Genomic DNA, 11,962 nt, shown 5'->3' on the forward strand with positions numbered 1-11,962 from the left:
TGTGCCCGCATGTTTCTAAGGAGATGAGGAAAAATTGGCTGAAGATAACGTGTGTGAAGCACAAAATTATTAAAATTCTACTGATTTTGAATTCTTGAGTCTTAGGGAAAAAAAAAAACAGCTATTCTGCCTCTGGCTAAGTGGATTCTACTACACAGAGGACATTTTTGGTGTTTACATTAAAGAGATTGGGTAGCAACTATTTAAAAGAGTACACTTCACCCCCCCATTGGAAGAAAAAATCAAAAATTAACTCATGACTTAAAACTATTCAATTTCTAATCATCTTCTAATACCTTCGAGGACAACTCAGTTGCTGGGAATTCTCAAGATGCCATTATTATCATTATGCTGAATTATTTACAAACTTGTATCAAAGCATCAGATTAAATTGCTTTGGTCTTATGTAAAATTCCTCTGATCTTTGGCAATCATTATTTATTTACAGCTTCCACAATTTCCCCCCTTTGCAAAAAAAAAAAAAAGTTTCTGAACTATAGCTAAAAGGCACTCTTTTACTTTTATAGTGAAAATTGTCTCTAAAATGAAAGAAGTTAAAACAAAAAACTATAGCCTCTAAGATTTAGAAGCAAGATTTTCTGTGAAACGCAGATTATCTAAACAGTTTCTTTCCCTGAGAGAGATATTCATAATATTTATTGTAAAATATAAATATTAGGTTTCTTGCTTCGTGTGAACTATTTGTAGGTATAGTAAATATAATTCTTTTAAAATAAAACTAGGATAATAGCAACAGTTAATGTTTACATTTACCAAAACCCATGTGCAGACTACTTTGAGAAAATGTTAGAAAATGAAATAAAAATTCCCCATATGACTGGAAAAACTATTCATTGTGATTTTGGACTGAAATTGGCTCTAGTTTCATACTGTGGCTTTTACCAGAACACGTCTATGTTTAACGTGATGTTTTCTTAAAACCTGGGGTTGAGTAAGTTTGCACAAGAGAAATTGGTGCTTAATGATTTGGTTTACATATTGATCTGTAACAACTAATTTGTCTTTAACTGAGAATTATCTGCTAATACTCTAGCAGCCTTAGGCAACACCTCAGATAAATTACAATGAATTGTTTGCTTGCTTGTCTGTATGTATAACTCACTCTTGCTGCTAAAGACTTATATAATGAAAGTCTTTATAAGATAAAAAATTTTAAAAAGAATTAAATGGAAATATAAACGACAACTACAGTTTGGAATCTTTTACCTAAAGGGAAAACCAGAGTTCTCATTTTTTGATAAAGATAATTAACAAAAGTAAGCACTAAACTATGAATGAAGGGTCTAAAAATGTTGAGAATAGTGTAAAATGGGAGTTATGCTGTATTATTTCCTATTCCATCTCTTTTCTTTTCCTCGGAAGGAGGCATGTAGCACGGCAGAAACTGCACTCAGGGGCTCCTGGGTGGCTCAGTTAAGTGCCTGATTCTGACTCAGGTCATGATCTTGCAGTTTGTGAGTTCCAGCCCAGCATCAGGCTCTGCGCTGACAGCTCAGAGCCTGAAGCCTGTTTAGGATCTATGTCTCCCTCTCTCTCTGCCCCTTCCTGGCTCACACTCTATCTCTCTTTCAAACATAAATAAACATAAACAGAAAGAAAAAACAAAAACACCACTCAGGTAGAGTCATCTAATTTAAATCCAGCTTTCTATTTAATTAGCAACTGGATTTTAGGTAATTGGATTGAATTCTCTGAGTACATCTATTCATCTGGAACTTGAATAATGCTAATAATAATAGCTAATACCCTGTGAGGTAGATACCTTTATTAGCTCCATTATAAAGATGAGTAAACTGAGGCACAGAATAAATGTTGATATTGGGTTACATACTAAGGCTGAGGATGTACTCTTAGACACTGAGAAGTACTGACATCCTGGAAGAACTATTAACTTTCACTGGCTTGTTGATTATACATTTTAAGAACTTGGTGAATTGAAAAGCACATTCCAAATGTATCATGGAATATTTTCTCATTTTTATAAATGATAAGATCATTTTGTTCATAAAAATCTCCTTTGGGGTGGTGATTTTTGAATAAAGTCTCTAGTCTAAGTAACTGTAATGTGTCAATATCATTTCCTCATTTTGATATGTAAGGTGTTACCATCAGAAGAAGCTGAATGAATTTCTGTACTATTTTTCTTTGCAAATTCTTGTGAATTTATAATTATTTGAAACTAAAAAGTTTAAAAAAGAGTCTGTTTTCCACAGTGTCTTTATAGAGAAATGCACAACATATTGTACTGACTTAAGTATTAGAAACTCTATTTCTATCTTTTTGTTCTTTACCTGTTCAAAATTTCTATGTTTGTGCTTATTTAATAATGTACCTAGTGCACTGTAGAAAATATATACAGGGGCACCGGGCAGCTCATTCAGTTAAACTTCCAACTCTTGATTTCAGCTCAAGTCATGATCTCATGGTTCGGTTTGTAATTCAAGCCTGGCATCAGGCTCTGTGCCGACAAGAGTGAAGCCTGCTTAGGATTCTGTCTCCCTCTCTCTGCTCCTGACCCCTCACTCTCTCTCTCTCTCTCTCTCAAAAATAAATAAACATTTTTTTTAAAACAGAAGATATATACCAATGCAGAAGTGCCTATGTATCAGATATCCTTAATTAATTTTTTTAAATAGTGTGGATGTGCTATGAAAAACTTTATAGACTTATGGTTTAAGGTTTAGAAGAAAGAAGAGATACTTTGGAGCCAAATTGCAATTATAATTCAAGCTCGTTCACTTATTAACTGAATGCTTCAATTTCCTCAATTATTTAAAAATATAATAACAGTGCTACTTTTTGTGAGGTTTATATGAGAAAATTTGTTTCGTGCCCAGCATATAAGACTTTAGTAAATGCTAGCTAGCTTCTCCCTTCCTTCGAGAAACTAAGTTTCTGAATGTTTGCTTGCATTATCTCTCCTTATAAGAAGCTGGAGAACCTGGAGGTAATTAAAGAGGACTATGTCTATACAATATCCTTAAAATTAACTAAAAATTTCAAATATCGTGGAATTCCCACTTTGGGGAAATCACTATTCTGGGCCTGAGTTATAATGCCATTGCAGAGTCCTGAGCTGATATTTTCCTGCCAAATAAAAGACAATTATTTTAAGGGGAAAAAAAAGAAAAAAATTCCCAAATCTTTTCTTTTAGCTTTACAAAGTTACTATCTAATTTCAGAATGATTCAAACTGATGGGATATCATGTCAAATTTTAAAAGAGCTAAGTTTTATAATGTAATTGTATTTGTATTATCACTTACAGGGTGACTTTAAGCATGGACAAGTTGTTCTTCCAGGGTGATGAAAATAAAACTACTGATTGCAATAATTTCAAAATTTGAAGTTAGTTTTTTTCTCTCTTCCTTATTGCCCTAATAATTTATAATACTTTAGTTGCATTTGTTGAGTTAGGTACCAAATCATTTTTTGGTGAAAAATTTTCAATCAATGATGCAGCTTTGGTGGAAAAAGGGATAGACTTTCTTAATGTGGGTAGCCTCATAAAAAATTACATATGCTCCTTTGCATTTCCCAGCAGTGTTAGAGTTAGTTTGGAGCCATATAAGTACTTCTGACCAATGAAGAGTGAGCAGAAGGGGTCTGTATCACTTCTGGGCTGAGTCAATAACAAGCCAGTGTACTTGACTCAAAGGCCCCTCCATAGCTGTGGAGGCCATGGGTTTCAGTTGGCATGGTTACAAGCAGGAGGAGGTCCAGTTGTCCATATCAGACATCATTTTGGGCAGAAGGTGAGCCACTAAGACTTTAGACTTTGATTTATGCTGCAGGTACCTGATTTAAACAGTGGCTTGACTGTTGTAAAATTTATATTTTTGAGAAGCAAATTTTAGGAACATTTGAAGACTGATTTTAGTTCCTTTCAGAAGTTGCAGTTAATTGTATGTTAAGTCACACACACTGGCATTAAAAGTTTGGAGTTAGGAATGTAATGAAAGCTTGAATATTTTTAAAATTTATCTTTTTTTTAGAAGGAAAAATAAGATAAAAAAAGAGAAGGAGGCGAACCATAAGAGACTCTTAAATACAGAGTACAAACTGGGGGTTAATGGGGGGGGGGTGGAGGTGGGAAGAGTGAGTTAAATGGGTGACAAGCATTAAGGAGGGTACTTTTCAGAATGAGCACTGGGTGACATACATAAGAGATGAATCACTGGGTTCTACTCCTGAAGCCAAGACTAAACTGTATGTTAACATGAGAATAAAATAATAAAAAATAAATAAAAATAAATTTAAAAATAAAATTTATTCTTAATCATCAGTAAGGATGGTGTCACTCAAAACTCAACTCCACCTACAGCCCTTTTTTCTCAGAGACCTGCTAAAATTCTCTAGATTGCCCAAATTGAAATAGATGATCACAACAAAGAGGGATTTTTTTATATATTACTTATTTTCCACTTAAGGGGAATTATTTTCTGCAAATAAATAAATATCTAACTGTTCTTTCTAAGAAGCTTTTGTTTTTTCTAAATAATGAGTAGATTAAAAAAAAGTCACCTTCTCGTGCATATATGATGTTGTTAGCAGTTTTCTGAAGTGACCACAAAGCTGTGTAATAATTCTATTAAAAACTGTTCTTCTATATATATAGTGGTATATTGTACTTGACAATAAAAAGTATAATCTTTTTACCTATTATGAAAAATTACTGTTTCTTGGTGAAAACAGCAAAATCCATACCCATCCTCTAAAACCACCCCAGGAAGTAAAAATTTTAAGCTCAATGACATGGGTAGAAATTGCTTCCCTTGGAAACTAAACAAAAAAAAATATTTTATTTCTCTCTAGATATAGAAATATCTTTGGAGTTTATAAATATGAGACCCATCAGGAACCAGGATGGAACTTCACAAAAAATTTAGTATTTAAAGTCAATTGTTATGAATGATAGCTAATAAAATACCAGTTAAATCTTTTATAGTTCAATTTGGCTTTAAAAAAAAACAGGTGAAAAAAAATCCTTGCCCAAAGGGAAAGTTCAGGAAAACCTCTAGAAAATAATTTAAATTGAGATACATTCTCTTTATCAAATCTGCCCAGCTCTCCATGGTAAACATCCTGAGACTTTTGTAAATAGCCAAGGAACCTCTGATGTTCCAAGGCAATCAGAACCTCAATCATGCAGCTGATTACAAATAAAGCTGATCTTCATCGAGAACAGCAAAATAACAGTAAATTTCAGGATACAAGTTTTGAAAGCAGTGCTTTCTTAGAACTGATTGGTAGTGGCTGGCCTTTTTTTTTTTCATTATTTATTACCTATTCAGTTTCAAAAATAGTAAATATAAACACACTACATTTAGATCGAAGAAAGTAAGGGATATCTCCTTTTCTGCCTTCAAGCAAATTTTAGCAGAAAGCAATATTGTGGAATGTGATTTTAAGAGCACCTTTTCTAAAAATTCATTTTAACACTAGATTATCCATAATTTTAATTTGTAATGGAGCATCAAATACCTTAGATGTTTAGCCACAAAATATTTCACACATGAGTCTCAATTTCAAGTACCAGAAAGTAACACTGACTTACTTAAGCAAAAGGAACCTCTAAGGAGGATATTGGTAGCTCACAAGCCAATTGAATTTCAAGCTAAAAAAAAAAAAAAAAAAAAAGATGAAAACACAAGGGACATCTGGAAGTTTAGTCAGCAGGAGCTACAACAAATGAGCTACAACAAATAACTTGGTGAGAACCCCTCACCCTTGTGTGAAGACTGACCTCAGCCTGAAAGGTAACTGTTTATTTTGCCTTTGCATCACTGCTTTAACTATGGGAAAAGCTATCTAGGTGGCCTGACTCATATAGCATGCCTTGCTCTCTGACCGACCTAATAATCTGACTGTTGGTTTGGAGTGTATGTGTGTATGTTGGAGAAGGGGGGGGGGGGTGGAGAGAGAGAGAGAGAGAGAGAGAGAGACTGATCCAAAACATTGTACTCTGTATTACCCAACATTCTTTTTTTTCTTTATATTGTAGTTAGTTATCACACAGTATAATATTGGTTTCAGGAGTAGAATTCAGTGATCCATCCCTTACATACAACACTCAGCGCTCATCACACCTGCCCTCCTTAATACCCATCACCCATCGAGCCCATCTGCCACCCACCTCCTTCCATCCACCCTCCCCAGTTTATTCTCTATAGTTAAGAGTCTTTTGTGGTTTATTTCTCTTTTTTCTCTTCCCCCTCCCTTACCATACGTTCGTCTTTTTTGTTTCTTAAATTCCACATATGAGTGAAATCATATGGTATTTGTCTTTCTCTGATTGACTTATTGTGCTTAGCATAATACATTCTAGCTCCATCCAAGTCATTGCAAATTACAAGATTTCATTCTTTTTGATGGCCAAGTAATATTCCATATATATATATATCATATTCCATATATATATTCCATATATATATATATATTCCATATTCCATATATATATATTCCATATATGGAATATATATATATTCCATATTCCATATATATATATTCCACATATATATATATTCCATATATGGAATATATATATATGGAATATGGAATATATATATATATTTCTTCTTTGTTCATTAGTCAGTAGAAATTTGGGCTCTCTCCATAGTTTGGCTGTTGTTGATAATGCTGTTATAAACATGGGGTGCATGTACCCCTTCAAATCTGTATTTTTGTATCCTTTTGATTACCGAACATTCTTACAAACTTTTCTACCCATTTGCATTTCTAAAAGCAACCTGGTTCAATATAATGCAATAAACTACTTTAACAGCTGAAATCACACTTCCCTTGTCTGTTTCTGTATTATACAAGTCCAGATAGCCATTCTTACAGTAGTGATCTCCTGTGTATCCAGTATTATTGTGCAGTAAATGGTGTATATATCTTCCTAACTTAGCCAGCAAGAAAATACACATCCAATTTTAGATGCATGGATTAAGCTTATAGATAAAAAAAAGAGTCTTGAGAAATAGATGAATATAATTCATAGTTATTACAGAGGTAAATTTCCTCTTAATATTGTACAAAATGAATATTTCTTATTGAGAGACATTCCCAAAGTTTTTAATATCATCTTGAGTAAAACTCACCCATTCATCTATAGGATTGTTCACTTAAATTTTGTACTACAGTAATATTTTCTGTGTTTTCCTCAGTGAAACACTTGTCCATTAATACATTTCCCTTGACCATATGTTCTTAAGTTAACTAGAATATTCAATTATTGATCAAGTAACTTTCCTAGTGCCTAGAAGGACTGAAACTCTTTTATTAAAATGATGATGGGTTAATCAATAAGTAATGTTCAAGTTGACATGCAATAGCTTGTCTTAGCAAGGATTTATCAGTGGGCCATCCCAGACACTATTCTAATCTCACTCTATGTGCACTGGGCAAAATACTAAAAAACAAAGAAACAAACAAAACAAACAACAAAAAACAGAATAAAAAAGAAACTGAGCTCAGTCACCACTTTCATGCTGATGTCTTCTAATTCAATAACCACCAAAATTATATCTTCTTTACTAGACTTGAAATTTATACTCACAACAGTGTCCTGTCCATTCCAAGCTGTTTCAAAGCCAATCAATCAAAAAGAGAATTATTCACTCCTTTCTAAATTTCAGTTTTCTATAAGGTATTTTTATGTTGGTTAGTGGAATCATTATTGAGCAAGACACATTCATAGAGATTTGGAAGTTATCTAAGATATTTCATCTTTATTCTTCTTCAATTTATATCCAATTTATCAAATTATCTGAATTTTTAAATATATTTCACAAATACTTCCTCCCCTTTTCAAACATATTATCATTAACTTAATTCAATACTAAATATTTTCACCTTGACTGTTCTAATAGTTGATTTTCAGATTACATTTTTCATATTTCAAATCCATTCTCCATTTTTTTTTTTTGCTAGAGGAAATTTCTTTTAATGTTTTATTTTTGAGAGAGAGAGAGAGAGAGAGAGAGAGTAGAAGAGGGGTAGAGAGAGGGAGACAGAGGATCAGAAGACCTGCACTGACAGCAGAGAGCCCAATGTGGGGCTCGAAGTCACAAACTGTGAGATCATGACCTGAGCGGAAGTCGGAAGCTTAACCGACTGAGTTACCCAGGTGCCTCTAGAGTGAATTTTTAATAACTTATTGAAGAGGTTATGTTTCCTTGCTTAAAAATTTTCAGTGGTACTCCCTTGCATTAAAAGACAAATTTACCCAAAAAACAAATAACCCAGTGACGAAATGGGCAGAAAACATGAATAGACACTTCTCTAAAGAAGACATCCGGATGGCCAACAGGCACATGAAAAGATGCTCAACGTCGCTCCTCATCAGGGGAATACAAATCAAAACCACACTCAGATATCACCTCACGCCAGTCAGAGTGGCCAAAATGAACAAGTCAGGAGACTATAGATGCTGGAGAGGAGGTGGAGAAAAGGGAACTCTCTTGCACTGTTGGTGGGAATGCAAATTGTTGCAGCCACTCTGGAAAACAGTGTGGAGGTTCCTCAAAAAATTAAAAATAGACCTACCCTATGACCCAGCAATAGCACTGCTAGGAATTTACCCAAGGGATACAGGAGTACTGATGCATAGGGGCACTTGTACCCCAATGTTTATAGCAGCACTCTCAACAATAGCCAAATTATGGAAAGAGCCGAAATGTCCATCAACTGGTGAATGGATAAAGAAATTGTGGTTTATATACACAATGGAGTACTATGTGGCAATGAGAAAGAATGAAATATGGCCTTTTGTAGCAATGTGGATGGAACTGGAGAGTGTGATGCTAAGTGAAATAAGCCATACAGAGAAAGACAGATATCATATGTGTTCACTCTTATGTGGATCCTGAGAAACTTAACAGGAACCCATGGGGGAGGGGAAGGAAAAAAAAAAGAGGTTAGAGTGGGAGAGAGCCAAAGCATAAGAGACTCTTAAAAACTGAGAACAAACTGAGGGCTGATGGGGGGTGGGAGGGAAGGGAGGGTGGGTGATGGGTATTGAGGAGGGCACCTTTTGGGATGAGTACTGGGTGTTGTATGGAAACCAATTTGACAAATTTCATATATTGGAAAAAAAAGACAAATTTAGAACTTTTTTGGAATGACACATATAAACCTTCATAAAATAGCCTATGCCTGACATTTTAGTTGCCCTTTCCAGCATCACAATATACTTCCTTCTCCTTTAATTATAACAACCAATTTAGATCTTACAATATGCCCTATTCTCTTACTTTTGATGCCTTTGTTCATTTTCTGTCCTCTCTCTAAAATCACATAGGTAACTTCTTTTTCTTCAAACTATGTGTATCCTTTGAAGATGACAGAGTGAGACTGGCATTCTCCCTCAAACTTTTTCTTCTAGATTACACTGGTTGTTGAGTACCATGAATCTTTATGCATTTGAATATCATTAAAATCAGTCACAACAGATGAATGAACTATCACAACAGGATAACACCCGCCTCAAATAGTAATATTTTGTTACAGTTTACTTATTTTGAGAGAGACAGAGAGGGGGAGTAAGTGAGAGAGAAAGAGAATGAGTGGGAGAGGTTCAGAGACAGAGAGAGAGAGAGAATAAATCCAAGAATCCCAAGCAGGCTACACATTGTCAGAACAGAGCCCAATATAGGGCTCCATCCCACGAACAGTGAGATCATGACCTGAGCTGAAATCAAGAGTTGTATGTTTAACCGACTGAGTGACCCAGGTGGCCCTCAAAACAGTAACACATTTATTGAATTCCTACTAAGTAAACATTAGGCTTAATGGTTTGTATATATCATGTCATTTATCTCCATGAGAATATGTATAAACTGACCATTGTTACTACTGATGACCTGTTTGCCTTTATTTGAATTATCCAGCAGCATTTAGCACAATTGATCACATTCCTTTCTCAAAACACTTTTTTCATATCGGTTTCTAGACATGATTTTCTCTTGATGTCATTGCTTCTTTGCTTCTTTACTGGAATGTATATTCTCTCTCTCTCTGCTAATTTCTTTTTACTATTATACTACAGAATATATGAGGACTTGTTTATCACATATTTTCCCTATTTTGCAATCACTTCCTAGGTGATTTTATTCAGTCTCATGGCTTTAAGAATATTTGAAATATTGGTGACTCCCATATATTTATCCCAGCATAGAACTTTCATGTTAACTTCAGACTTGAAATTGTAAATCCAGCAATTTACACTATTTTTTTTATATTATTATGAACAAACATGAGGTTTTGTAAACTTTTAAAAAAATTTATGTATATAAATTCAAGTTAGTTAACATATGGTGCAGTATTGGTTTCAGGAGTAGAACCAAGTGATTCATCCCTTGCATATAACACCCAGCGCTCATCCCAACAAGTGCCCTCCACCATTTATACCAATTCTTTACTGACATAGTTAAAATGCATTTGATACAGTGCATGTCCAATAATAAACTCTTCATTTCCAACTCCCGTAATCTAATATCATAGACTTCCACATCTCAATAAAAGACAAATTAATTTTTCCAGTTTTTCTTATCACAAAACTTAAAATTACTTTTCATTAACTCTTTACCTGACTATCCCAATACATCTGGAAATTTTGTGGTCAATAGCTTCCAAAAATTCATAATTAACTTACTGCCCACCATTCGCTTCCACTTTACATTTTAGAATAATTACCATTTCTGATAACAATTACATTCTGATATAATTCTGATAATAATTATCATGCTGCATTATTACAACAGCTTTTTATTCCAGTTCCTACTCACACTGCCAAAATCTGTACTGCACACAGCAAGGGTGATCCTTTTAAGTTTTAAATCAAATAATGTTATTTTTATGCCCAAATTCCCCATTGTACCTGAAGCAAGAGCAATATGCTTGCCAAGATCTAGAAGTCTGGACAAGATCTCACCTCTCCTTGCTACTCGGAACTCTTTATTTTTTATTCTGTTACTTACTCATTTCTAGCCGTATTGGTATCGTAGTTGTTTCTTGAAATGCTAAAATACACCTTTACTGCCTCAAATTCTTTACATTTGCTGTTTCCTTTTCCAGATAGTTTGTTGCCTCTAGGTCCCTACTCAAATACCACCTTATCAATACAGTCTTCCACACTTTCCAATGACATTAAAAATAAATTGTAAGCAACTACTGCTGTCTTTTTTCCTTCCATTTGCTATCCCACTTAGCCTACTTTCTTTTCTCCTATAACATTTAGCATTCTGTGCTGTATTTTATATTGTCTATCTGTTTATATCTATAAAGCCCTACCCCATCATCGTTATTATAATTAAAGATCAATGGGGTCTAATGATTTAGACTTTTCTGGATGCTGTTCTATTAGCTGAGTTAACGACAGCTTCTGACACCCTGAAGGTGATTGTGATGGACACTTGCACTGCCTATGAGAGCCGATCTATTCTTTTGTCACAAGGGGGAAGGGTTCATTCCCAACATTCTGAAGTTAGGGAGTGGACGTAACACATGCTTTGTCAAGGAAATGCAAGTGAAAATGTAAATATTATTTCTTGGTGGCTATTTAATTGTTGATTCTTGACTCTTCAGCCTCCTTTTTCTTCCTTGTGTAAAGGTCTTGGAAGCTTATGTTCATACGGGTTGCCAAAAGAGTGCAGCAGCTTGGAATGCTGAGTGTACACATGGAGGATCCAGAGTGAATTTGCAGGACAGAGAAGTATACTTGTGGTGTGCAGCCATTGAGAGTTAAGGAGTATATTACCACAGCATAACCCATCCTATCTTGACAGGTGTCATAATCAATAAACGTGTGCTGAATGAATGAATAAATGATCCCTATTTTATAGAGGTGGAAGCAAAGTCACAGCGAAGGTATGTTATCAGCTCAGGGTTGTCAATGGCAACCTGGAGTCAAAGTCAGGCCACATGTAATATTTAAAACA

The sequence above is a fragment of the Acinonyx jubatus genome, chromosome A2 (genome assembly GCF_027475565.1).
Source record: "Acinonyx jubatus isolate Ajub_Pintada_27869175 chromosome A2, VMU_Ajub_asm_v1.0, whole genome shotgun sequence".
Taxonomy (NCBI): domain Eukaryota; kingdom Metazoa; phylum Chordata; class Mammalia; order Carnivora; family Felidae; genus Acinonyx; species Acinonyx jubatus.